The 25216-nt window shown below is 44.1% G+C and overlaps 1 protein-coding gene and 1 non-coding gene across 4 annotated transcripts in view; one reads left to right on the top strand and one right to left on the bottom strand.

Moving 5' to 3' along the window:
• Positions 1-25216, bottom strand: part of ZNF75D (zinc finger protein 75D) — a 71543-nt gene that overhangs the window by 15196 nt on the left and 31131 nt on the right. The gene's annotated exons all lie outside the window — the stretch shown is intronic.
• LOC112649541 (U6 spliceosomal RNA) lies at positions 23771-23877 on the top strand. Its single transcript, XR_003129612.1, has one exon. It is a non-coding gene; the product is annotated as a U6 spliceosomal RNA (small nuclear RNA).

Genomic DNA, 25216 nt, shown 5'->3' with positions numbered 1-25216 from the left:
TTCAGAGTTTGTCAAGAAAATATCTGAAATGAAGTGTCTTACTCCATTTTTTAAAAGGCTTTATTTATTCATTCATGAGAAACACAGAAAGAAAGGCAGAGACATAGGCAGAGGGATAGGCAGGCTCCCTGCAGCAAACCTAATGTGGGACTCAATCCCAGGACCCCAGGTATTGGGGTCACCTGAACTGAAGGCAGAGACTCAAACACTGAGCTACCCAGGTTCCCCTATCTTACTCCATTGTAATGTTTGACTATTGACAGATTTCAATTCCCATTTTGGGAATTCTGCCCTGATCCCAGAAAGCCTCAGTGTGTGTGTGATAAACCCATCAATACACTCTTGGAGCATGCGTGCTATTTCCTTTCTTGACATGCAAACCAAATTTTTCCTAATTTGGAAATTTCAACAGTTAGCATTTAGGGGTCGAATTATGAGATTGGGGTCCTCCTTAAAATGACCCTAAGTCATTGTCTCCTTCTGGATATATCTGTGTTTCCCAGATTGCATTGTGTGTCTCAAGTCCAATATAAGCCTGACAGATGCTAGACCCAGGCAATATCACTTGCCTTGTGCCCATTGGTTTTGTGTCTTAACTGGGCCTTGGCTGCAATTCTATAGAGCACTCAATGGGAAGAATAATGCCCTGCAATACATATACCCATCAGGCAGGGGCTTATATGGATGAAGAGCTGTTATGTGGCATGATGACTTCACATTCTTAAAAATATTTGGCTTGTGAGGACCCTACCAAATGCTTTTGCTGGGCAGCCTGGGTGGCTCAGCAGTTAATTGCCTTCAGCCAAGGGTGTGACCCTGGAGACCCAGGATGGAGTCCCACATCAGGCTCCCTGCATGGAGCTTGCTTCTCCCTCTGCCTGTGTCTCTGCCTCTGTGTGTGTGTGTGTTTCATGAATAAATAAATAAAATCTTTAAAAATATGCTTTTGCTGCTGCTGCTACCTATGCATCTGCTTAAAGATTTATTTATTTATTTATTTATTTATTTATTTATTTATTTAAGAGAGAGCAAGAGACAGAGAGAAACAGAAAGACAGAGAAAGAGAAAGAGAGGTGGGGGCGGGGCATATGGCAGAGAGTAGAGTCCCCAAGTCACCTGTCCCCACCAACTTACATAGATAACTTTCAAATCATCCTGAAAACATACGATTTGACCTGACATTTAAAGAAAGAACAGCTGGAATGCTACAGAGAGAAGAGTTTCTGCTTCTAACAAATACAGCTCGTTTTTAGCCACTAGGCACTGAGCAAAATGACTAGAAAGAAGAAGTCACCACAAAAGAAAGAATCAAAAACAGTACTCTCTGCCACAGAGCTACAGAATTTGGATTACAATTTGATATCAGAAAACCAATTCAGAATCATAATTATAAACCTACTGGTGGCTCTAGAAAAAAGCATAAAGGATTCAAGAGACTTCATGACTGCAGAATTTAGATCTAATCAGGTGGAAATTAAAAATCAATTAAATGAGATGCAATCAAAACTGGAGGTCCACTACTCTTTTGAGGGACAAAATCGACTATTATGAAATGTGATTTGCCCCCATGATGAGGGTTAATTAAGTTAAAGAAAGAGTGAGTGGTATAGAAAACAAGTTGATGGCAAGGAAGGAAGCTTAGGAAAAAGAGAAAAACAATTAAAAGACCATGAGGAAAGCTTAAGGGAAATAAATGACAGCCTCAGAAGAAAAATTGATGTTTAATTGGGGTTCCAGAGGGCGCCTAGAAGGACAAAGGACCAGAAAGCATATTTGAACAACTCATAGGTGAGAACTTCCCTAATTTAGGGAGAGAAACAGGCATTCAGATCCAGGAGATAGAGAGATTCCTCCCCTAAAACCAAAAACAACAACAACAAAAAAAGTTCAAAACCTCGACATGTAATAGTGAAACTTGCAAACTCCAAACATAAAGAGAAAATCCTTAAAGCAGCAAGAGACAAAAGATCCCTAACTTATATGAAGAGAACTATTAGATTAACAGCAGACCTCTCCACAGAGACCTGAAAGGCCAGAGAGGGCTGGCAGGATATATTCAGGGTCTTAAATGAGAATGACATGCAGCCAAGAATCCTTTATCCAGCAAGGCTCTCATTCAGAATAAAAGGAGAGATAAAGAGCTTCCAAGATAGGCAGAAACTGAAAGAATATGTGACCACCAAACCAGCTCTGCAAGAAATACTAAGGGGGACTCTGTAAAAGAAAGAGGATGCCCAAAGAACTAATCCACAAAAACAGGGACTGAATAGGTATCATGATGACACTAAATTCATATCTTTTAATAGTAACTCTGAACGTGAATGGCTTAATGATCCCATCAAAAGACGCAGGGTTTCAGACTGGATAAAAAAGCAAGACCCATCTATTTGCTGTCTACAAGAGACTCATTTTAGACCTAAGGACACATACAGCATGAAAATGAAAGGTTGGAGAACCATTTATCATTCAAATGGTCCTCAAAAGAAAGCAGGTATAGCAATCCTCATGTCAGATAAACTAAAGTTTATCCCAAAGACTGTAGTAAGAGATGAAGAGGAACACTATATCACACTTAAAGGATCTATCCAACAAGAGGACCTAACAATCATGAATATTTATGCCCCTAATGTGGGAGCTGCCAAGTATATCAATCAACTAATAACCAAAGTAAACACATACTTAGATAATAATACACTTTTACTCGGAGACTTCAATGCGGCGCTTTCTGCAAATGACAGATCTTCTAAGCACAAGATCTCCAAAGAAACAAGAGCTTTAAATGATACACTGGACCAGATGGATTTCACAGATATTTACAGAAATTACATCCAAACGCAACTGAATACACATTCTTCTCAAGTGCACATGGAACTTTCTCCAGAATGGACCACATACTGGGTCACAAATCAGGTCTTAACCAATACCAAAAGATTGGGATTGTCCCCTGCATATTTTCAGACCACAATGCTTTGAAACTTGAACTCAATCACAAGAAGAAATTTGGAAGAAATTCAAGCACGTGGAGGTTAAAGAGCATCTTGCTAAAAGAAAAGGGTCAACCAGGAAATTAGAGAAGAATTTAAAAGATTCATGGAAACTAATGAGAATGAAGATACAACCATTCAAAATCTTTGGGATACAGCAAAAGCAGTCCTGAGAGAGAAATACATCACAATTCAAGCATCCCTCACAAAATTGGAAAAAACTCAAATACACAAGCTAACCTTGCACCGAAAGGAACTGGAGAAAGAACAGCAAATAAAACCTACACCAAGCAGAAGAAGTTAATAGAGATTCGAGCAGAACACAATGAAATAGAGACCAGAAGAACTGTAGAACCGATCAACAAAACCAGGAGTTGGTTCCTTGAAAGAATTAATAAGATAGATAAGCCATTAGCCAGCCTTATTAAAAACCAAAGAGAAAAGACTCTAATTAATAAAATCACAAATGAAGAAGGAGAGACACAACCAATACCCAGGAAACACCACTGATTTTTGAAACATATTATGAGCAGCTATACGCCAATAAATTAGGCAATCTAGAAGAAATGGACGCATTTCTGGAAAACCACAAACCAGCAAAACTGGAAGAGGAAGAAATAGAAAACCTGAACAATAACCAGGGAGGAAATTGAAGCAGTCATCAAAAACCTCCCAAGACACAAAGGTCTAGGAGCAGATGGCTTCCCTGGGGAATTCTATCAAACTTTTAAAGAAGAAACCATAGCTATTCTACTAAAGTTGTTCCACAAGATAGAAAGGGATGGAATACTTCCAAACTCATGCTATGAGGCCACCATCACCTTAATTCCAAAAGCAGACAAAGGCCCCACCAAAAAGGAGAATTATAGACCAATATCCCTGATGAACACAAATGCAAAAATTCTCAACAAGATACTAGCCAATAGGATCCAACAATACATTAAGAAGATTACTCACCATGACCAAGTGGAATTTATCCCCGGGATGCAAGGCTGGTTCAACACTCGTAAAGCAATTAACGTGATAGATCATATCAACAAGAGAAAACACAAGAACCATATGATCCTCTCAATAGATGCAGAGAATGCATTTGACAAAAGACAGCATCCATTCATGATCAAAACTCTTAAGAGTATAGGAATAGAGGGAATATTCCTCAGCATCTTAAAAGCCATCTACGAAAAGCCCACAGCAAATAACATTCTCAATGGGGAAACACTGAGAGCCTTTCCCCTAAGATCAGGAACACGACAGGGATGTCCCCTCTCACCACTGCTATTCAACATAGTACTAGAAGTCCTAGCCTCAGCAATCAGGCAACAAAAAGAAATAAAAGGCAATCAAATTGGCAAAGAAGAAGTCAAACTCTCCCTCTTTGCAGGTGACATGATACTGTACGTAGAAAACCCAAAAGACTCCATCCCGAGATTGCTAGAACTCATACAGCAATTCGGCAGTATGGCAGGATACAAAATCAATGCCCAGAAATCAGTGGCATTTCTATACACTAACTATAAGACTGAGGAAAGAGAAATTAAGGAGTCAATCCCACTTACAATTGCACCCCAAAGCGTATGATACCTAGGAATAAACCTAACCAAATAGGTAAAGGATCTATACCCTCAAAACGACAGAACACTTCTGTAAGACATTGAGGAAGACACAAAGAGATGGAAAAATATTCCATGCTCATGGATTGGAAGAATTAATATTGTGAAAATGTCAATGCTACCAAGGGCAACATACACATTTCATGGAATCCCTATCAAAATACCATGGACTTTCTTCAGAGAGTTGCAACAAATCATCTTAAGATTTGTGTGGAATCAGAGAAGACCCCGAATTCTTCCCCGAAGGGGAAGATTGAAAAAGGAAACCAGAGCCAGGGGCATCACAATGCCGAATTTCAGGTTGTACTACAAAGCTGTGATCATCAAGACAGCGTGTTACTGGCACAAAAACAGACACCTAGGTCAATGGAACAGAATAGAGAATCCAGAAATGGGCCCTCAACTCTACGGTCAACTAATATTCGACAGAGCAGGAAAGGCTATCCACTGGTAAAAGGACAGTCTCTTCAATAAATGGTGCTGGGAAAATCAGACAGCCACATGTAGAAGAATGAAACTAGACCATTCTCTTACACCATACCCAAAGATAAACTCAAAGTGGATGAAAGATCTAAATGTGAGACAAGAATCCATCAAACTCCTAGAGGAGAACACAGGCAACACCCTTTTTGAACTTGGCCACAGCAACTTCTTACAAGATACATCTATGAAGGGAAGGGAAACAAAAGCAAAAATGAATTATTGGGACTTAATCAAGATAAAAGCTTCTGCACAGCAAAAGAAACAGTCAACAAAACTAAAAGACAACCTACAGAATGGGAGAAGATATTTGCAAATGACATATCAGATAAAGGGCTAGTTTCCAAGATCTATAAAGAACTTATTAAACTCAACAGCAAAGAAACAAACAATCCAATCATGAAATGGGCAAAAGACATTAACAGAAAATTCACAGAGGAAGATATAGACATGGCCAACAAGCACATGAGAAAATGCTCCGCATCACTGGCCATCAGGGAAATACAAATCAAAACCACAATGAGATACCACCTCACACCAGTGAGAATGGGGAAAATTAACAAGACAGGAAACAACAAATGTTGGAGAGATGTGGCGAAAGGGGAACCCTCTGGCACTGTTGGTGGGAATGTGAACTGGTGCAGCCACTCTGGAAAACTATGTGGAGGTTTCTCAAAAAGTTAAAAATGGAACTTCCCTATGACCCAGCAATTGCACTCCTGGGAATTTACCCCAAAGATACCGATGCAGTGAAACGACAGGACACCTGGACCCCGATGTTTATAGCAGCAATGTCCACAATAGTCAAACTGTGGAAGGAGTGTCAATGTCCATCAAAAGATGAATGGATAAAGAAGATGTGATCTATATATACAATGGAATATTTTCAGGCATTAGAAACGACAAATACCCACCATTTGCTTCAACGTGGATGGAACTAGAGGGTATTATGCTGAGTGAAGTAAGTCAATTGGAGAAGGACAAACATTATATGGTCCCATTCATTTGGGGAATATAAAAAATAGTGAAAGGGAATAAAGGGGAAAGGAGAGAAAATGAGTGGGAACTATTCAGTGAGGGTGACATAACATGAGAGACCCATAACTCTGGGAAACGAACAAGGGGTGGTGGAAAGGAAGGTGGGCGGGGGGGGGGTTGGAGTGACTGGGTGATGGGCACTGATGGGGGGGCACTTGACGGGATGAGCACTGGGTGTTATGCTGTATGTTGGCAAATTGTACTTCAAGAAAGAAATAAATACAGGGATCCCTGGGTGGCTCAGCAGTTTGGCGACTGCCTTTCACCCAGGGAATGTTCTTGGAGTCCCGGGATGGAGTCCCACGTTGGGCTTCCTGCACGACGCCTGCTTCTCTCTCTTCCTGTGTTTCTGCCTCTCTCTCTCTCTGTGTGTGTGTACACACTCTCATGAATAAATAAATAAATCTTTTATTTATTTATTTATTTATTCATGAGAGACAGAGAGAAAGAGAGAGAGAGAGAGAGAGGCAGAGACACAGGCAGAGGTAGAAGCAGGCTCCATACAGGGAGCCTGATGCGGGACTTGATCCGCGTCTCCAGGATCACGCCCTGGGCTGAAGGCGGCGCTAAACCACTGAGCCTCGCGGGCTGCCCAATAAATCTTAAAAAAAAAGAAATATATACGAAGAAAGGAAAAAAATCACAGGACCCCCAGATCATGATGTGAGCCGAAGGCAGATGCTTAACCAACTGAGCCATCCAGTTCCCTAAAACTATTCTTTTTTAAAGGATTTTATTTCTTTTTTTAAAAAAATATTTATTATTTATTTATTCATATATATATATATATATATATATATATATATAGAGAGAGAGAGAGAGAGAGAGAGAGAGAGAGATAGAGAGAGACAGGAGGAGGGAGAAGCAGGCTCCATGCCGGGAGCCTGACGTGGGACTCGATCCCAGGACTCCAGGATTGCGCCCTTGCCCAAAGGCAGGCCTCAAACCGCTGAGCCACCCAGGGATCCCCCAGGATTTTATTTCTTGAGAGAGAGAGAGCATGAGTTGGAGGAGGGGCAGATGGAGATATAGCAGCAGGCTCCGCACTGTGTAGGGTACCCAATGTGTGGCTTGATCCAGGCCCCAGTATCATGACCCGAGCCGAAGGCAGATGGTCAACCAACTGAGCCATCCAGGTACCTTACAAAAACTATTCTGGAAACAGATATTGGATCGTTTAGACAAGCATTTCTGTAAACTTACAATGACATTACTTTAGATGACATATATCATTAGGCATGTTTTACATCATGATTTAATGGATGTGGGAAAATTCTAATCCTTACCCTTCTTTTCAGCCCTTAGTTAGTACATATCTTTCTTGGAGAAATCAGGGAGTATTGGTCAATGTACCTTCTGCGAAGTATGATCTTTCCTCTGTCAAAATAACTTATGCTTTTGGAGTAGTTTCAACAAGAACATTATACTTTTCACTAGTGACATAAACAGTACCTCTGAGCTATAGAGAACAGTTGGGAATGAAGTGTTTTCATGAACATAATTTATGTTTAACAGGGGCAGTGCTCTCACAAAGTGCAACTTTCCCACCCCAGCAGACAGAACTCTCCACTCCCAGGTGAGGGTAACAGTCGTGCTAACTCATCTTAGTCTCTCTCTGCCTGTGTCTCTGCCTCTCATGTATGTGTGATTAACTTTAGCCCTTTACCAACCACAAGAGTTCACATTATGTCCAGAGCACCAGTCATGGTGTCAGTGCATTTAGAAAGATGTTCACAGAGCACCTGGGTGGCTCAATTGTTTAAGCATCCAACTCTTGGTTTCAGCTCAGGTCATGATCTCAAGGTTATGGGAGTGAGCCCGGTGTTGGCTCTGTGCTCAGTGTGGAATCTGCTTCAGATCCTTTCTCCCTCCCACTCTGCCCCTCCTCACTTGTGTTCTCTCTCTCTCTTAAATGAATAAATAAAATCTTTTAAAAAAGAGATGCTCATTCCGAGCTAAAGTCCGAGTACCAGAAGTGACAGTTACACAGAGTGGAGAATATAAGCCAGCTTTGTGAAGGATCTAAAAAGCAAAGCGGATCCCCTTTCTCTCCTCTTCCTCCATGAGAGGGGGAGCCTTTGGCAAGCCTGCCCAGAGAAGGTGTTAAGGTGGCTGGTGGAATTCGAGGCCTACAGGAGGCGGGAACTACAGCATCCCACAAAGGCTACCCATCAGCATCAAAGGATCCACAGCATGACAGTGGGAAGCAGCCAAGAAACCTAGGATGCAGTGAAAGAGCTCCCCATGTGCGAAGCGAGTGGCAAACATGGACGACAGGTGGACACAGATGGGATCCTGGGATGACCTTTGTGCTCTGGATGAAAACTGCACGAAGCCTGTCATCTCATGCTTTGCAACAGAAGATAGGAATAAGATCCTCTAAACTTGAGGTTATCTAGTAAAAGGGGGCACAGAACTTTGGAGGAATGGCAGAAGAAATGGCATTTCCCATTTCCAACAAAACAAACCAAAGAACTACACACTGAACATGACAAAGAAGGGCTGTTGGTGCTGAGAAAGCCCAGGTACCAGGGATATGTACCATTCAAGCCGCATGCGAGCAGCCTCAGCAGAGGAATGAACTGAGTGCAATTAGGAACACAAATAATAATGGATGAAACCAGTCATGACGAGATACCTCAAAGTCCCTGTCTTGACACGACAATCACAGTGATGATGAGGAGGACAGTAGAGTCACCACTGTAGACACAGATTAGGTTCCAGGTACGTTACTGAAATGTCATTGTTTAAGAATTATCTTGGGCAGCAGTGCAGCATGGGCCATACCTTGCAACCCATGCTCAAGAGGACCATTTTACTTCCTTTCCTTCAGTGCAGTGAACCCTAAGTGAGTGGAGAGGGATCTGTACATCAGCACATCTGCTACTCATTCCCAGCACATCAGTTCAGAAACTCCACCACAGAACACTGGAGCCCCAGAAAATTGGGGTTCCATGTTGTGGGTTTTCATGTAACTTATTAAAAGCTTGTTTCTAACACAGCCCAGACAGATCCTTCCTGGTCCCTGGTCCTAGTGCCATGACATCATCCATCCTGGGAGACCAGAGCCATGCTCCCGGCAGTCTCAAAATCATGTTCCCCACATCAACCCAGTGGGAGAATCCACAGTCTCTGCATCTGTTCAGTCTAACAGTGGGCTTCCCTGTGTGACCACAGGTGTGCTGCCACTTTAGCATGATGACATTCATGGGGACCCAGAGCCGACACTGGCCCCAATTGCCCCTTTTCTCTCCTGTGACTCCATGGCTCAGGAAGCCAAGTGAGAATTAACAGAAGGCAAGTTCCATCAGGGCAGGAATTTTGTCCTCTTGTTTCAAGACTATGAATCAATTGACTACAACAGTGCCTGGCACATGAAAGGGAATCAGGAATAATTGTGGAATGAACCAATGAGTGATATAGCCTATGCTCTACAGAGTATTCACTCTTTCTACATGCCCACAAAGAGAAACACTAACCACTGGATGGCCCTGTAATGCAAACTCACTAGCACACCTTATCAACTGACATGTGATCACGGCACCAAGAAGGCCGGGCCCAGCTGGGAGGACAACACTGACTACAGAGGAGACCCTTTCAAAATTGGCCCCAGAACCCCCCTGCACTCATCTTGTGGAAGGAGCTGCCCCAGAGGCTGAAGCAGGAGCACACACGGCAGGGAATGGCTGCTGGGCCTCCAGATCCGGGTGACACTAGCCAGGTGCCCACTTTCCCCTGGTTGTGTCTCCCTGACTGGTCTGTAAAGTGGACATGACAATACTTTCCCCTCCCTGTGGGATCTTCTGATGACCACGTGGCAGGAAGGCCCTTTGGTCCTGAGCCCAGGGCGTGGCCATGAGATGAATGCTTCAGAGCAGGACCGCTGTCCACCCCAGAACATCCTCTCAGTTTTCATGGGGGCCCACCAACACTGTGATGCCTGACCCAGGCCCCCTCAGACCCCCTCTCAGTGCCAGACTCTGGACCAGGGTGTCAGGATACAAAGGTGAGCAAGTTAACTGTGGCCTTCGTCCTACTACCAGCTACAGCCACAGGACTTGTCCACTTGGCTTCAAATACATGCATGTGTGGGAAATGAGATCAGATGCACCTTCAGATCAGGGAGATTCAGCATACAGGAACTCAGGAAGGAATGCAACAGAGCTTTTGGGGACATGCAGGGGAGGGAAAGCCCTCCCCCCCCCCAGATTCCTCTGTCAGCATCTATTCTTGTCTTGGGTATTCTTGTCTTGGGTACACAGATGGAGGTAAATCTTTAAAATTATCAATATATTTGGGATGTCTGGGTGGCTAAGTCAGTAGAGCATCTGACTTCGATTATGCTCAGTTTGTGATATCAGGGTCGTGATATTGAGCCCCGCATAGGACTCTGCACTCGGCTCTGAGTTGGCTTGAGATTCTTTCTCTCCCTCTGCCCTTACCCCTGCTCATGCTCTATCACCCTAAAATTAAAAAAAATAAAATATTTTTAAAAATTTTATGTTTGTAACACTTTTTATTCAAGAACCTTAGCACCTTAACCATGTGGACCTGGCCTGCACTAGAAATCTGAGAAGCCTTGTCAGACAATCACAACTGGAACAGACTACATGGGGGAGAGGAATCCACCACCTCATCCCAGCTGGTACCACCAGAAACGTGGGGTCTCAGTAAACTCAGCATTGTCGCTAAACGTAAAAGATCTTGTCAAGACCTTATCCTGCTGCTCATATAAGCACAAAACATTTTTTGCATATTGTAGCATGACTTGAATCTTCTAGGAAAGCCCTACTTTGGAAACCAAACAACCACGCTATCACTTATTGTTTAGATTTGCTAACATGGGATGCCCCTTCCGAAAATTATACCATCAGCAGTGTTGGTGACTGTTGCCTTCATATTGAGACTGTACATAGAGGGGATGGGGGCACATGACAACCTCATGAGGTTTTCCGGTGCAGTCAAGCCCCAGCATGTGTGTTCATATGCTTATTCGATTATGACAAACTATGTTCGCTTTCCTTTATATCCTTTCTGGGCTCCACTTGACTCATGTTGGCAACATGTTCCTATAAGGAGCCAGATAAGAAACATTTTAGGCTTCGTGGTCATATCAGCCTGTCCCCTACTATCCTCCTAATTTGTTCTATAAAGCAACCCTAAAAAAATAATAAAATAAAGCAACCCTTTGGTCACATGGCTGTTGCAGTCAGTTAAGCATCTGACTCTTGGTTTTGGTTCAGGTTCTGATCTCAGGGTGGTGAGTTGGAGTCCCCCATCAGGCTCTACGCTCAGCCAGGAGTCTGCCTGAGATATCCTCTCCCTCAGCTCCTCCCCCTAGTGCTCATTCTCTCTCCCAAATAAATAAATAAACCTTAAAAATTAAAAAGCAACCCTTTAACAGGTTAAAACTGCCGCAGCTCCCGGGTATACAAACACAGGCTGTGGCCAGATCTGGCCGGCACAGCCTACCACACAATATTGATGTTACTGGAGGATGAATGTGGGTACGTCCCCAACCTATGAATATACAACCGTGTATCTAAGGGGACACTACAGAGTCTTTGTTGTAGGAAGGGACTGGGTCTGATACCCAGAGAAGTGAGCCATACACTGATCCAGAGATAGAAAGGACCTCCCCGGGATCCTGGGGTCCAAAAGGACATGGAGACAAACATCTGACCCAGAGCCGGCTGCCTCTACTCCTTAGCGGGGTCTCGTCACCAAGACACCAAAGGCAATGCCCACCCGCTGCTCCGCTAGCTCAGCTTCTGTGCAGAAGTCGTCTCTCACTGCTACAACTCTTCCTGTGTTCTGCAGCCCCAGTGGCATCTCCCGGGTCCCTGTCTCCATGGGCAGGATGGTTACGAACTGCAACAACACTAGCAGCTCCAGGAGCTGGTCCTTGGCGTGCATGCTGGGCCTCACCATTGGCAGCAAAGCTCCCAGAGTCCTTTGAAAGCCTGGGGGGAGGGGCGGCTGGGGCACTACACTGCCTGAAGCGCTGGCAGAAGGCTTCACAGGGGGCATCATAGTACTGAAACACAAAGCCCATTTTCAGGGAGGCCTGGATCGCACAACCCAGGGCCATAGCCACCCCCCTTCTGGTGAGGTACAGTGGCTCTGGGGCCTCCAGTCTCAATTCTGATCTGTTTCTTTTTGTAGGCATGGGGTGGAGGCACCCACAGCTGAGGAGAGGCCAAAATCAGAAAGGAGGAACACCAGTGGTTACCAGAGACCATTCTCACCTTCCCTACCTTGCTGACTTTCCACTACATCCCTGGTGCAGCAGCCCCTGGCCTTTCTATGGTTTTAAGAAGCTGATGGCAAGGCCATGGACTGGACTCACTTCTTAGAAAAATACACATACAAGTCCCATTCTGCATCTAAGTTCCAAAAGATACGTAAAATGTCCCAGCCCATCCACAGACCCTCGAGAACTGTGCTGTCGTCCTATGGGGAGCCACTAGAGACACACAGACATTTAAGTCCCGAGTGATGAAAATACCAATTCTGGTGCTAGCTACATTTCCAGTGCTCCCTGGCCATCAGTGTAAAACGTTCTTTCCACCAGCTGGGCTCTTGAATTTCAGCATGCTAAGGATACTTGCCTTAAGGAGAACCCACCACACAAGTACCAGTGTGAGACCCCACTGCCAGCCTACTGTGGGCTGTCTTCTGTTTCCATAGATATATATGGGCCACAGAAGAAGTGGAGGGCAGCACTCACACCTCTGCTGAGCAACCCTGAAGGTCCAGGTGGCTCTGAGTGACCCTTGGTCACCTTCAGCCATGGGCATCTTAGCTGCAGCCATGCCTCCAAAGGCTGCAAATCCATGAGCCTTCATTCCTCTCCACTCAAGGCATGTGTACTTCAGCCAGCATCAGCGTGACCGGCCTCCTGCTAGGGCATGCGAGGCTTCCTCGGAAGAAAAATACACCGCTACAGGGCGGGCCACCGGCCACCTGGGCTGCGTGAAGAACAAAGGACACCAATCACATTCCTCCTGCTGTGTCCAGGTGCTGTTCTAAGCCTCCTGCATAGGTCAGGTCCCCTGGCCTTCACCCAAAGCTAGGAGATGGGAGCTAGTATCATGCCCTGGGTACAGAGGAGGGGACTGAGTTTTGTGGCTCAGGAGCACTGAATAACTTGTCCCAGGTCACACAGAATATGCCAGAGGGTTATGGTGATGGGGCTAGAGTGGATAGCCCTTTCAATGCTCATGTGTACCAACATCCAAAGGTTCTTAGTGCAACATCTATGGCGACGCTGGTGGACACAGAGGTGGTCATGTGCATGTCTACACAGGGGTCAAGACCTGTATCCCAGCCCCCCATCCTCCACATGGTCTCCCTCTCTTTGCTCACACCCCTGAGGTACCCGGCCTCTTCCATGGATGGGGTGAAGCAGAAAACTACTCATGGCTCTTCCTGGCCAATCATGGAAAATGACACTGTTCCCATCCCATCCTTGGGCAAGTTTCTTTTTACAAAGAATGATTTCTGTCCTTGAGGGAGGGCGGGGTGGCAGAGGGAGAGGGAGGGAGAGACTGTCAAGCGCACTTCCGGCTGAGTGGGAGCCTGACCTCAGGACCCTGAGTTGAGGACCTGAGCTGACCCCAAGAATCCCAAGCTCAACCAACTGGCCACCCAGGCACCCCGCCCCCATGTGCCACGCCCCCGTCCCTGGGAATGTTTCTGAAAGGACAGCCAGTCTCTCTCCTTGTACCATTCATCAGCTCCCTCAATTTTCCTGCTGCGATCGAAAGTTCATGGAAGCCAAGGGCAGCTGCCTGCCCTGGCCTAGAGGAAGAGCTCCTGCAGGGTGATTGCTCCTCGTGCTTGCAAAGCATCCAGGAGTGGCCGCCTTGGGCTGTGGACCCTCCCTAACTGCTGGGCCTCAGAGCTGTCAGCCCTCCCCACACGGGTCCCAACCCTCTAGCACGTTCACCAGGGCCCTGATAGTACAGCTGTCCCTCCATCTGCTCTCCCACAGGGCAACCTCACTGCACTCCGCAGTTTCTCCCCAAAGCCGCCTGAGAGAGCCTGCACTTGCTAAGCCCTAGGATAACAAGGCTCTGTACAAAGCCGGCACTCGGGGAAAGGCGGAATGGCGAAGGGGATGCGTCTAAAAGCCAGTGACAAGTCGGCTGCCTGGGGCGGGGCGAGGGTGCGAGAGTGCAGGAGCGGGCGCGGGAGTGGCCCCAGCAGCATGTCCCAGTGCCCCAACGAAGGGCACTACTCGCCCCAGACAACCTCGGAAAGGCCTGGCCAGGTCACGGGGAGCAGCGTCAGGGAGTCCGGCGGGACAGAGGCAGGCCGCGTGTCCTCTTTCCACGCGCCTGCCTCCCCTCCTTCATCCCCGTGCCCTCTTTCTGTCCACAGGCCGCTGGCGGTGACCTTTTGAAATAGCCTAGCAGGACTGGAGCTCGGCCGCTCGCGTCCCTGCCCTCTGGTGGCTCAGGTAGGTACTGCGTCGGGGCGAACAACTTTCCCTGGTGCCCCAGAGGCCTGCCTGGGGCATGCCGCCAGTCACTTTTCCCTGAGCTCCTTGGAAGGACAAAGGCACCTAATGGGTCGCTGCAACTCGCGTTAAAGCCCAGGCCAGGACTGGAGGTGACCAGGTCCCGTGGCTTTGGGGGATAAAAGGGGCCCAGATCCCTAGGCTAGCATCTCTAGTACACACAGGGCCCACCATGAGCCACCCTTTTCCTTTCCGCACCTGGTGACACACAAGGACCTGCATTTCATTCCTTTCCTTTGTCTGGTGAGGCACAGGGACCTTCTTTGCACTGCCCCTTGCATTCCTGCTCCCAGGGACACGGGAGGGACCCGCCTCTGGTTCCTTTCCCAGGCCTGGGGATGCACAGTGGCCTTGTGCTGTCTCTTCTACCTGTGTCCTCCCTGGGCAGTTGCTGTGTGATCTGAGCCACCCAAGGGAACCCTGCCACTCCCATCAGGGAGTCCATGCCTCTGGCTCCAGGACTTAGGGCCTCCAGGTTCTCTGGCACTGGGTACAGTGCTGCAAGGGGCCAGGGGGTAGTAGCCAGGCGGCCTCCTGATGGAAGCCACTAAGGCAGGGTGGGAGAGTCCTCCTCGTGGCACCAGGGCGGGACCAGCGGGGTTCTCCCCCATGTGCCAGCTCATATGATGGCCTGGAAGCAGAGAGGCACAGGCCAGGATGGAGGCCCCACTGTCTCCTTAACTGGGGCCCAGCACTCTCTACCTTCCCCTGTGCTGACAGGAGGGGAGGGGGAAGTTCTTGCAAGAGCTTTTTAAACTTTGGACTTCTTAAATTTAGATTTCTTCACCACACCCAGACACCCTCAGTTATTGGCTCTAGCTTGGGCTCCAATAAGGGCATTTTATTTTTATTTTTAAAGACTTTATTTATTTATTCATGAAAGACAGAGAGAGAGAGAGAGAGAGAGGCAGAGACAGGGGCACCTGTGGATTGAGGTCTGCCTTTGTCTCAGGTCTTGATCCCAGGGTCCTGGGATATAGTTCTGCATCAGGCTCCATGCAGGGAGACTGCCTCTCCCTCTGCCTGTGTCTCTGGGGCAAGCGTGCGTACCCCTGGAAAAGAACTGTTTTGACTGTCTTCAGCAGGGGAAACAACAGAAAACTTGTTTCAGCTTCTGCCTTTCCTCCCTCCTCCGCCTCCTGAGGATGACCTACCCTGTCTTCCACCCCTAGCTCTGGATGTGCATTTCTGGTCATTCAATTTACTTTTGGCCATGAAGCCTAACAGGCTATGTGTATGGTTTCCACTCCCTTCTTTTTCTTCTTCTTTTTTAATTTTAATTTTTCCCTTTTTCTTCTGTCTGGGATCCTCTATCGGTTCCTGGAGAGAGTTATCTCACTCTTAGCTGGGAATATATCTTTTTTTTTACTTCTTTATAAAATACAACTCCTGTATCATTGCCCTGGACTTTGGGGGAGAGGGAGGGCTTTTCCCCATTGAACGATGAAAAGATTCATCCTGATATGAATTGACCTTTTCTCCCCCTCACGAAACATACCTGAAATCAGGATTTTTATTATGATGGATGACATTTCAGAGAAAATGTGATAGAATTGCACAGTTTGTTAATATTTGGTTTATGATATTATATATATAAATAATTGGCCAGAGTTGTTAACATTCTCTCTATAAACTCTTGTTTTTATCTGTTTCAAAGGTGGGGAAAAGCATAATTCTTTTGCAAAGGATTTATCTGATGATATAAAGGTTGAATTGATATGTATGTTTGTACGTATATACATATGTATGTATTATAGGAATCATCTAACAAGATGATGGAGGCTGAGAAATCCCAAAATCTGCAGTCAGCAAGCTGGAGACCCAAGAGAACCAAAGATGTAAGTTCCAGTCCACAGGAAAGAGCAGACCAATTGTCCAAGCTTAGGGAGTCAGGCAGAAATTCCCTCTTACATGGCCTTTTGGTCTATGTTGGCTTCAACTGCTTGGGCCAGGCCCACCCATGTTGGGGAAGGCCAGGTGCTTTACTCCCTCTACGGATTCAAATGTTAATCTCAACCAAAACTGCCCTCAGACACATCCAAAGGAATGTTTGGCTAAATGCCTGTTCACCCCATTGCCCAGGCACGCTGTAACCTAAAATTCACCATACCTTCCTGAACTGTGCGGTCCTAGCAGAATGGTTTTCTTTTCTGTCTTCCTAAAGGATGGGCTGGTTTTAGGAACTGCGAAGAAACAGGCATCAAACAAAGTTTCATAGCCTTGATCCTCCTAATATGATGTGCAAAAAAGAGAAGGATGACTGCATGTGCGTGCATGTGCACACGTGCAGCCCACATCCTTTGGTGTTGCCTTCTCAACTGCCTGCAGTGCGCTCTCCGCCTCCTCCTGAGAGGCAGGGCCATCCTTCGGCACCTGAATCACGTTGCACTTCCAGGGTCACCAATCCTGCTCTTGGCTACTTAGCACTTCCTGTGTCCTAGGCTTCATCAGGCAAGGCTCAGCAATTCTGGCCTCATCTTTTCTTTCAGGACCTTTAATATGTAAACGTAGCTGCAACCTGAAAAATCATACCAGGAAAATAAAATGCTAGTCAGCCCTTCTGAATCATTGCCCATTTAGAGAAGTAACTAACTCACCTCCGTTTTGCTTCTCCCAAGTCCATCTGTAGCCGTGACTGGATGATGGGTGTCTCTGTCCCTCCCTAGCCAGCACTGTAACAGGACCCAGATGAGTCCCAAGGAGATACACTCTAATCCTCCAGAAATGTTTGTGCAGTTGGAAATTCACAAGTAGTTAAATTAGATGTCTGTAATTATTCAGTAGTTCTTTCTTCTCCATTGCACAGTACACTTTGTAAAGTCAAAGGCCTATGTGCTTTGCTTGCCCTGTAATGTAGTGCCTGGTACACACAGTAGGTACTCAATAGATACTCTGCACAGACTGATCCTTTCCTTACACAGATGGATGTCCCATATTGTTGGTTTCTGTGAGGAGAGTTTTCTCTGAAAAATTAAGCCAAATGAGGTCAAATTATGAGAAAAGCAAACTGAACATCACTGGTTCCAGTTTGCACCTTCCTCTCCCCTCTTTCTCATTGTCCTCTGCTTCTCAGTAAGAAGGAAAATCACAGAGCCTGTGCTCCCTTCTTACACTTGGCACAATTGGAAAGTAGGTGAGAAGGCAAACTCCTCAACCCCATAATGAGAATGGTGGGAATAATAACCTCGGATATGAGTAAGCCGATTCGTAATTATAGTGTGATTTCATAGCTATAAATGTGATCCTAGAAGCCATTCAGTAAAGTGAATGAAGCAAGTATGATTACTTCAGAGAGGCAGAAACCAAGGATCATTAGAGAAATGTGACTTGCTCCAGGACTTGCAAGTCAACAGAAAGCATGGACACCCAGTCGTCTGACCTCGGACTCCTAGAATCCTTTCCAACTGGTCACACCACACCTTAGCACTTCAGTGGAAGAAGTGAATACAAATGCTTCCTAACATACCCATGTGTATTGATTTGTGAGGACTGCCATAGCAGTCCCAGACCAGGGGGCTTCAACAACAGAAAGTTTCCATGAGATTCATGACGTCATAGCCACATACCGAATTGATACTGGTCTGGCTTCCCAGAGCTCCTACACTAGGCCTGCAGGTCTGTGTTGTCCTTACTTGCATCGGATAGACATGCAGAGGCCATGACTTTCTTGCATTAGGACTCTTGGTGTCCGACTCCCATTTAGCTGTCTCTGCTTCTCATTTAGATTCAGAGGAAGTAGGGGCAAGAATACGACTCACCTCCTATTGGCTACATGGAGAACATAAAAATAGTTGCAGAGTAAGAGGAAAAATGTAAAATTAGGGCTTTAAGGAGACTAAAAGGAGACATGGTATATGACAGAAAAGAAAACATTCACAGCCTAATTATAAATCATTGAGAGCTTACTTGGGAAAACATGGAGGTGTGTGTTTACCTGGCAAACATTCAATGAGCACCTTTTGTAAGTCAGGCTTAGCTGTGGACCAATGTATCAAATGTGATCCTTGCCATCTTGGGGCCTCAGAATAGACTGAAGGGAGCCACGAAACGAATAATCAGTGGAATTCAGCTTCTTAAGTACATCAGTAGTACAGCCACGTATGAATCATCCGCCTTGAATTAGGTAGCAACAAACAAAAAGTTTCATAAAATTAAAATAGTGCTGGTATCCACAAAGAATTTTGAAAGTAAAGAAGGTACAATTTGTTTTTTGGGTTTAATGGTGGGGGGCCTGACAAGTGCTAGGCGTTTTAGCTCTTTAAAGCATTTTCTGGCTTTCTACTATGTACCAGGTCCTGGGCTAACTATTGAAGATGAAAACACTGAATAGAACACCTTTGCTTATTATAAAAGAGCACACAGGGATGCCTGAGTGACTCAGTCAGTTAAGTGACCAACTTTTAATTTTGGCTCAAGTCATGATCTCAGGATCATGAGATCAGGCCTCCACACTGCATGTAGAACCTCCTTAAGATTTTCTCTCTCCAGGGACGCCTGGGTGACTCAGTGGTTGAGCATCTGTCTTTGACTGAGGGCATGATCCCGGAGTCCTGGGACTGAGTTCTGCATCGGGCTTCCAGCATGGGGCCTGCTTTTTTCTCTGCCTGTGTCTCTGCCTCTCTCTCTGTATCTCTCATGAATAAATAAAATCTTTAAAAAAATATTTTCTCTCTCCAGGGCGACTGGGTGGCTCAGTCAGTTGAGCCTCTTGGTTTTGGGTCAGGTCATGACTCAGGGTCATGGGATCTGAGCCCCACCTCCAGGCTCCATGCTCAGGAGAAAATCTGTTTCCCCTCGCCCTTTGCCCCTCCCCCCCAGTTTGCTCACTCTCTCTCTAAAATAAATAAATGCTTTTAAAAAAGTCTCCTCTCCTAACTCTGGGAAACGAACTAGGGGTGGTAGAAAGGGAGTGGGCAGGGGGTGGGGGTGACTGGGTGACGGGCATTGAGGGGGGCACTTGATGGGATGAGCACTGGGTGTTACTCTATACGTTGGCAAATTGAACACCAATAAAAAAATAAATGTATTAAAAAAAAGATGAAAAAAATTAAAAAGTCTCCTCCCTCCCCCTCTTTCCCTACCCTGCTCTCTCTCTCTCAAAAACAACGAAAAAAATAAACAACAACAACAAAAACAAAACAGAGAGAGAGAACACACAATAAAATGGAGGCAGACATTAATCAAACATCTTATAAAATGTGTTGTTCAAGAGTTGACCACGGGGACACCTGGGTGGCTCGGTGGTTGAGCATCGCCTTTGGCTCAGGACGTGATCCCGGGGCCCTGAGATTGAGTCCCGCATCCGCTTCCCACAGGGAGCCTGATTCTCCCTCTGCCCATGTCTCTGACTCTCTCTCTGTGTCTCTCATGAATAAATAAATAAAATCCTTTAAAAAAAGGATGGGAGAAAGTTGGTATTTTGATGACCATGATGTTGGACAAAGAGTGTGTCTCTACTCGAGTCTCTTAACTTGCTTACCTCTGTCTGGCCCCTTCCAACCCATCCTGTACACTGCTTTTCAGAGTAGAACAGGGTGAAGTTATGAAAACATTCTTTTTTGAATATTCTTCAGGAGATCTCCAATGCTTTCAGTATGAAGTTCCAATGACTTAGTTTAGGACACAAGATACTTCCTGATCTGGCCTCTGCCTACTTCTCTAGCCTCATCTTTGTCCACTTAGCCACAAATGTATCTAACTTCTAGATATATCAAACTTCTTAACATACTATTTTGAAAATCTAGCTTCATCCAAGAACTATTCTTTTTTTCTAAATGTCTCCCTTTTATAAAATCTAGTAAACTCCTTTTCACCACTTTCTGAAACTCAGTTGAAAAATCATCATGTCTTTTATAAACACTTTATTTCTTCCAAGTTTGCTTTAAATATGTCCTTTGTGCTCCAAAAGCATTCCTCCATGGTCAACTCTTTTTTTAAAAAAAGATTTTAGGGATTCCTGGGTGGCGCAGTGGTTTAGCGCCTGCCTTTGGCCCAGGGTGCGATCCTGGAGACCCGGGATCGAATCCCACATCGGGCTCCTGGTGCATGAAGCCTGCTTCTCCCTCTGCCTGTGTCTCTGCCTCTCTGTGTGTGTGTGTGTGCCTATAATAAATAAATAAAAATTTTAAAAAAAATAAAATAAATAAAATAAAAAAAGATTTTATTTATTCATGACAGACACACAGAGAGACAGACACAGGCAGAGGGAGAAGCAGGCTCCCTGAGGGGAGCTTGATGCAGGACTCGATCTAAGGACCTTGGGATCAGGACCCAAGCCAAAGGCAGATGTTCAACCAATGAGCCACTCAGATGACCCAAATCTTTCCCATCCTTTTTTTTTTTTAATTTTTATTTATTTATGATAGTCACACAGAGAGAGAGAGAGAGAGAGAGAGAGAGGCAGAGACACAGGCAGAGGGAGAAGCAGGCTCCATGCACCAGGAGCCCGACGTGGGATTCGATCCCGGGTCTCCAGGATCGTGCCCTGGGCCAAAGGCAGGCGCCAAACCACTGCGCCACCCAGGGATCCCAATCTTTCCCATCCTAATATCCTTCTCACCCCCACATGACACAGGTGGGGCTCATATGCTTTTTTCCAACCTCAAAAGTAGACGAATGACCAGAGGCCTAAACAATCAAAATACCTCTTTATCATCTTAAACCCTTCTCACTCTTTAGTCAGCATGTAGCCCAACCCAAATGATAAAATGGCTTTTGCTGAAGCCATCAAGAAAGATGCTTGTGGGGCACTTGGGTAGCTAAGTGGTTGAGTGTCTGCCTTTGGCTCAGGGCGTGATCCCGGGGTCCTGGGACTGAGTCCCACATTGGGCCCCCTGAGGGAGCCTGTTCTTCCCTCTGCATATGTCTGTACCTCTCTCTGTGTGTTTCTCATGAATAAATAAATAAAATATTTTTTTTTAATTTATGATAGTCACAGAGAGAGAGAGAGAGAGAGAGAGAGAGAGAGAGGCAGAGACATAGGCAGAGGGAGAAGCAGGCTCCATGCACTGGGAGCCCGACGTGGGATTCGATCCCGGGTCTCCAGGATCGCGCCCTGGGCCAAAGGCAGGCGCTAAACCACTGCGCCACCCAGGGATCCCTAAATAAAATATTTTTAAAAAAATTATCTAACTACATTGTTCAAGTTTAAAATGTTAATTGTAGTCCCAGGGTAAACCCTTAGAAAATCACTTTATTTTAATTTTTTTAAAGATTTAATTTATTTATTCATGAGAGACACACACAGAGAGAGAGGCAGAGATACAGGCAGAGGGAGACAATTATAGACATATGCACACCTTACTAGAGTCCCCAAATATATGAAACAATATTTGACAAATTCAAAGGGAGAAATAGTTTTACAATTGTCAAAAATTTCACTTCTCTCTTTTAGTAATGGATAGAACACCCAGACAGATCAATAATGAAATAGAGGACTTGAACAACACTATAAATCAACTTGACCTAACATACATGTATATTCCACCCCCAAAATGTAGAACATACATTTTCATGTTCACATGGACTCTTCTCAGGATAGAGTATATGTTAAGTCACAAGTATATAGCCCACTTTTTGAGTTATTAGGTTTTTTTGCTGTTGAGTTGTAAGAGTTCCTTATATATTTTGGATGTTAACCCCTCATCAGATTATGGTTCACAAACACTTTTCTCTCATTCTATAGGTTTCCCTTTAACTCTGTTGTTTCCTTTGCTATGCAGAAACTTTTTAGTTTGATATAGTCCCACTTGTCTATTTTGGCTTTTGTGGCCTGTGCTTTTAGTATATTATCTATGAAATCATTGCCAAGACCAATATTATGGAGCTTTCTCAATATGTTTTCTTCTAGGAGTTTTATCTTAAGCCATATATTTAGGTCTTGAGTCCATTTTGACTTGATTGTTGTGTAAGGTATAAGATACGGGTCCAATTTAATTCTTTTACAATGTGGATATCTAGTTTTGCCAATACCATTTGTTGAAGAGAATATCACTTACCCCTAGTGAATTCATAGCACCCTTGTCAAAAATCAGTTGACCATATATACATGGATTTATTTCCAGGCTCTCTATTCTGTCCCACTGGTCTACATATCTACTTTTATGCCAGTACCATATAGTTTTGGTTACTGTAGCTGTGTGACACATTTTGAAATAAGGAAGAATTATGCCTCCAGCTTTGTACTTTTTTTCCTCAAGATTGACTTGGCTATTCATTGTCTTTTATGGTTCCATATGAATTTCAGAATTGTTTTTTTCTATTTATTTTTAAAAAGCCAGTAGTATTTTGATAGGATTGTACTGAATCTATAGATTGCTTTGGGAAATATAGATATTTGAAAAATATTAAGTCTTCTGATCCATGAACATAGGATATCTTTCCATGCGTTTGGTTTTTTAATTTCATTCATCAGTGTTCTGTAGTAAATGAGCTAAGAACTTGAACAAACATTTCTCCAAAAAAGACATACAAATGCAACAACATATATATGAAAAAAAATGATCTAAATTACTAATCATCAGAGATTGTAAATAAAAACCACAATGAGATACCGTATCACACTTGTCAGGAAGGCTATTTAAAAAAGAAGACAACAAGTGTTGCCAAAGATGTAAAGAATTTGGAACCTGGGATCCCTGGGTGGCGCAGCGGTTTAGCGCCTGCCTTTGGCCCAGGGCGCGATCCTGGAGACCTGGGATCGAATCCCACGTCGGGCTCCCAGTGCATGGAGCCTGCTTCTCCCTCTGCCTGTGTCTCTGACTCTCTCTCTCTCTCTCTCTGTGTGTGACTATCATAAATAAATAAAAAATAAAAAAAATTAAAAAAAAAAAAGAATTTGGAACCTTTGTATATTGTTGGTGGGAATGAAAAATAGTGCAGTCATTATGGGAAACAGTATGGGGGTTTCTCAAAAAATTAAAAATAAAATACCATATGATCTAGTAATCTTATTTCTGAGTATTTATCCACAATAACTGAAGTCAGTGTCTCAAAGAGGTATTAGCACTCCCATGTACACAGAAGTACTATTCACAGTAGCCAGGATATGGAAACAACCTAAATGTGCATTGACAGATGAATTTAAAGTGTGGTATATACATGCAACGGAGTATTCAGCATTAAAAAAAAGAAGGATGCTCATTTCAACAGTACATATACTAAAACTGGCTCTTTATGGAGGGGAAGAGCATGACCCCTACACAAGGACAGCATGCAAATTTGTGAATTGTTCCATATTTTTAAAGAAACGCCACATAAAAAAAGGAAATTCTGCAAAATGTGACAATATGGATGAACCTTGAGGACATTCTGCTACATGAAATAAGGCAGTCAGAGAAAAAAAAAACAACAACCATGTTATTTCATTTATATGAAGTATCTAAAATAGTCAAATTCATAGAATCAGAGTGGAATGGTGGTTGGCCAGGGCTGGGGGGCAGGGGGAAATGGGTAATTGCTAATTGATGGGCATAGTTTCGGTTAAGCAAGATGAGTAAGTTTTAGAGATCCATTGTACAACACTGTACATATATTCAACAATAATGTATTGTACACTTCACAATTTTTAAAAAGGTAGATCTCATATTCATCATCTTAAAAAATTAAATTAAATTTAACTTAATTTACAAGTCCTCCCAAAAAAGTCTCAATAAATTTTAAATGATTGAAATGACACAAAATATCTTCTCTGACCACAACAGAATGGAGCTGTAAGTCAAAAACAGAAGGAAAACTAGAAAAATAAATATGTGGAAATTAAATACCACACTCTTAAAAATATGGAGTCAAAAAAGAAACCAGAAAGGAAATGAAATATATGAAATAAAACTCTCAACATAAAAAATTTATGAGATGTAGCAAAGACCGTGCTCAAAGAAACTGAGAGCTGTAAATATATACATTTTAAAAAGAAGAAATAAATAAATAACCTGACATTATACTTTAAGAAACCAAGAAAAACTAAATATAAAGCTAGTAGAATGAAAAAAATAATAAAGATTAGAGTGGAGATAAAGAAAAGAGAGAATAGAAAAATAATACAGAAAAAAAAATAATACAGGAAATCACCAAACAAAAAGGTAGTTATTTGAAAAGACCAACAAAGTTGACAGACATTTAGCTAGAGTAGTCAAATCACTAAAATCAGAAATGGAAGTGGTGTAACTGAACACCAACAAATTAGGTAACCCAGATGAAATGGACAACATTATACTGGAAGTTCTAGCTAGAGCAATCAGACAAATGAACAAACCAAAAAGCCTCAAATTGGAATGGAAAAAGTAAAACTATATTAATAGATTTCATGATCTTATAGATAGAAAATCCAAAAGAATTCACACACAAAACACTAAAGTTAATAAACAAATTCATCAAAATTGCAGGATAAAAGAGCAACGTGCAAAAATCAATTGTATTCTTTTCTTAAGATTTATTTATTCTATCCTATTCTAGAGACAGAGAGAGAGAGAGAGCACAAGTGGGAGGATGGGCAGAGGGAGAGAATCCCAAGCAGACTCCCTGCAGAACTTGGAGCCTGAGATATGGCTCCATCTCACAACCGTGAGATCATGACCTGAGCT

The sequence above is a fragment of the Canis lupus genome, chromosome X, assembly GCF_003254725.2.
Source record: "Canis lupus dingo isolate Sandy chromosome X, ASM325472v2, whole genome shotgun sequence".
In the NCBI taxonomy this organism is placed as follows: Eukaryota; Metazoa; Chordata; class Mammalia; order Carnivora; family Canidae; genus Canis; species Canis lupus.
This window is presented reverse-complemented; position numbering and strand designations above follow the sequence as displayed.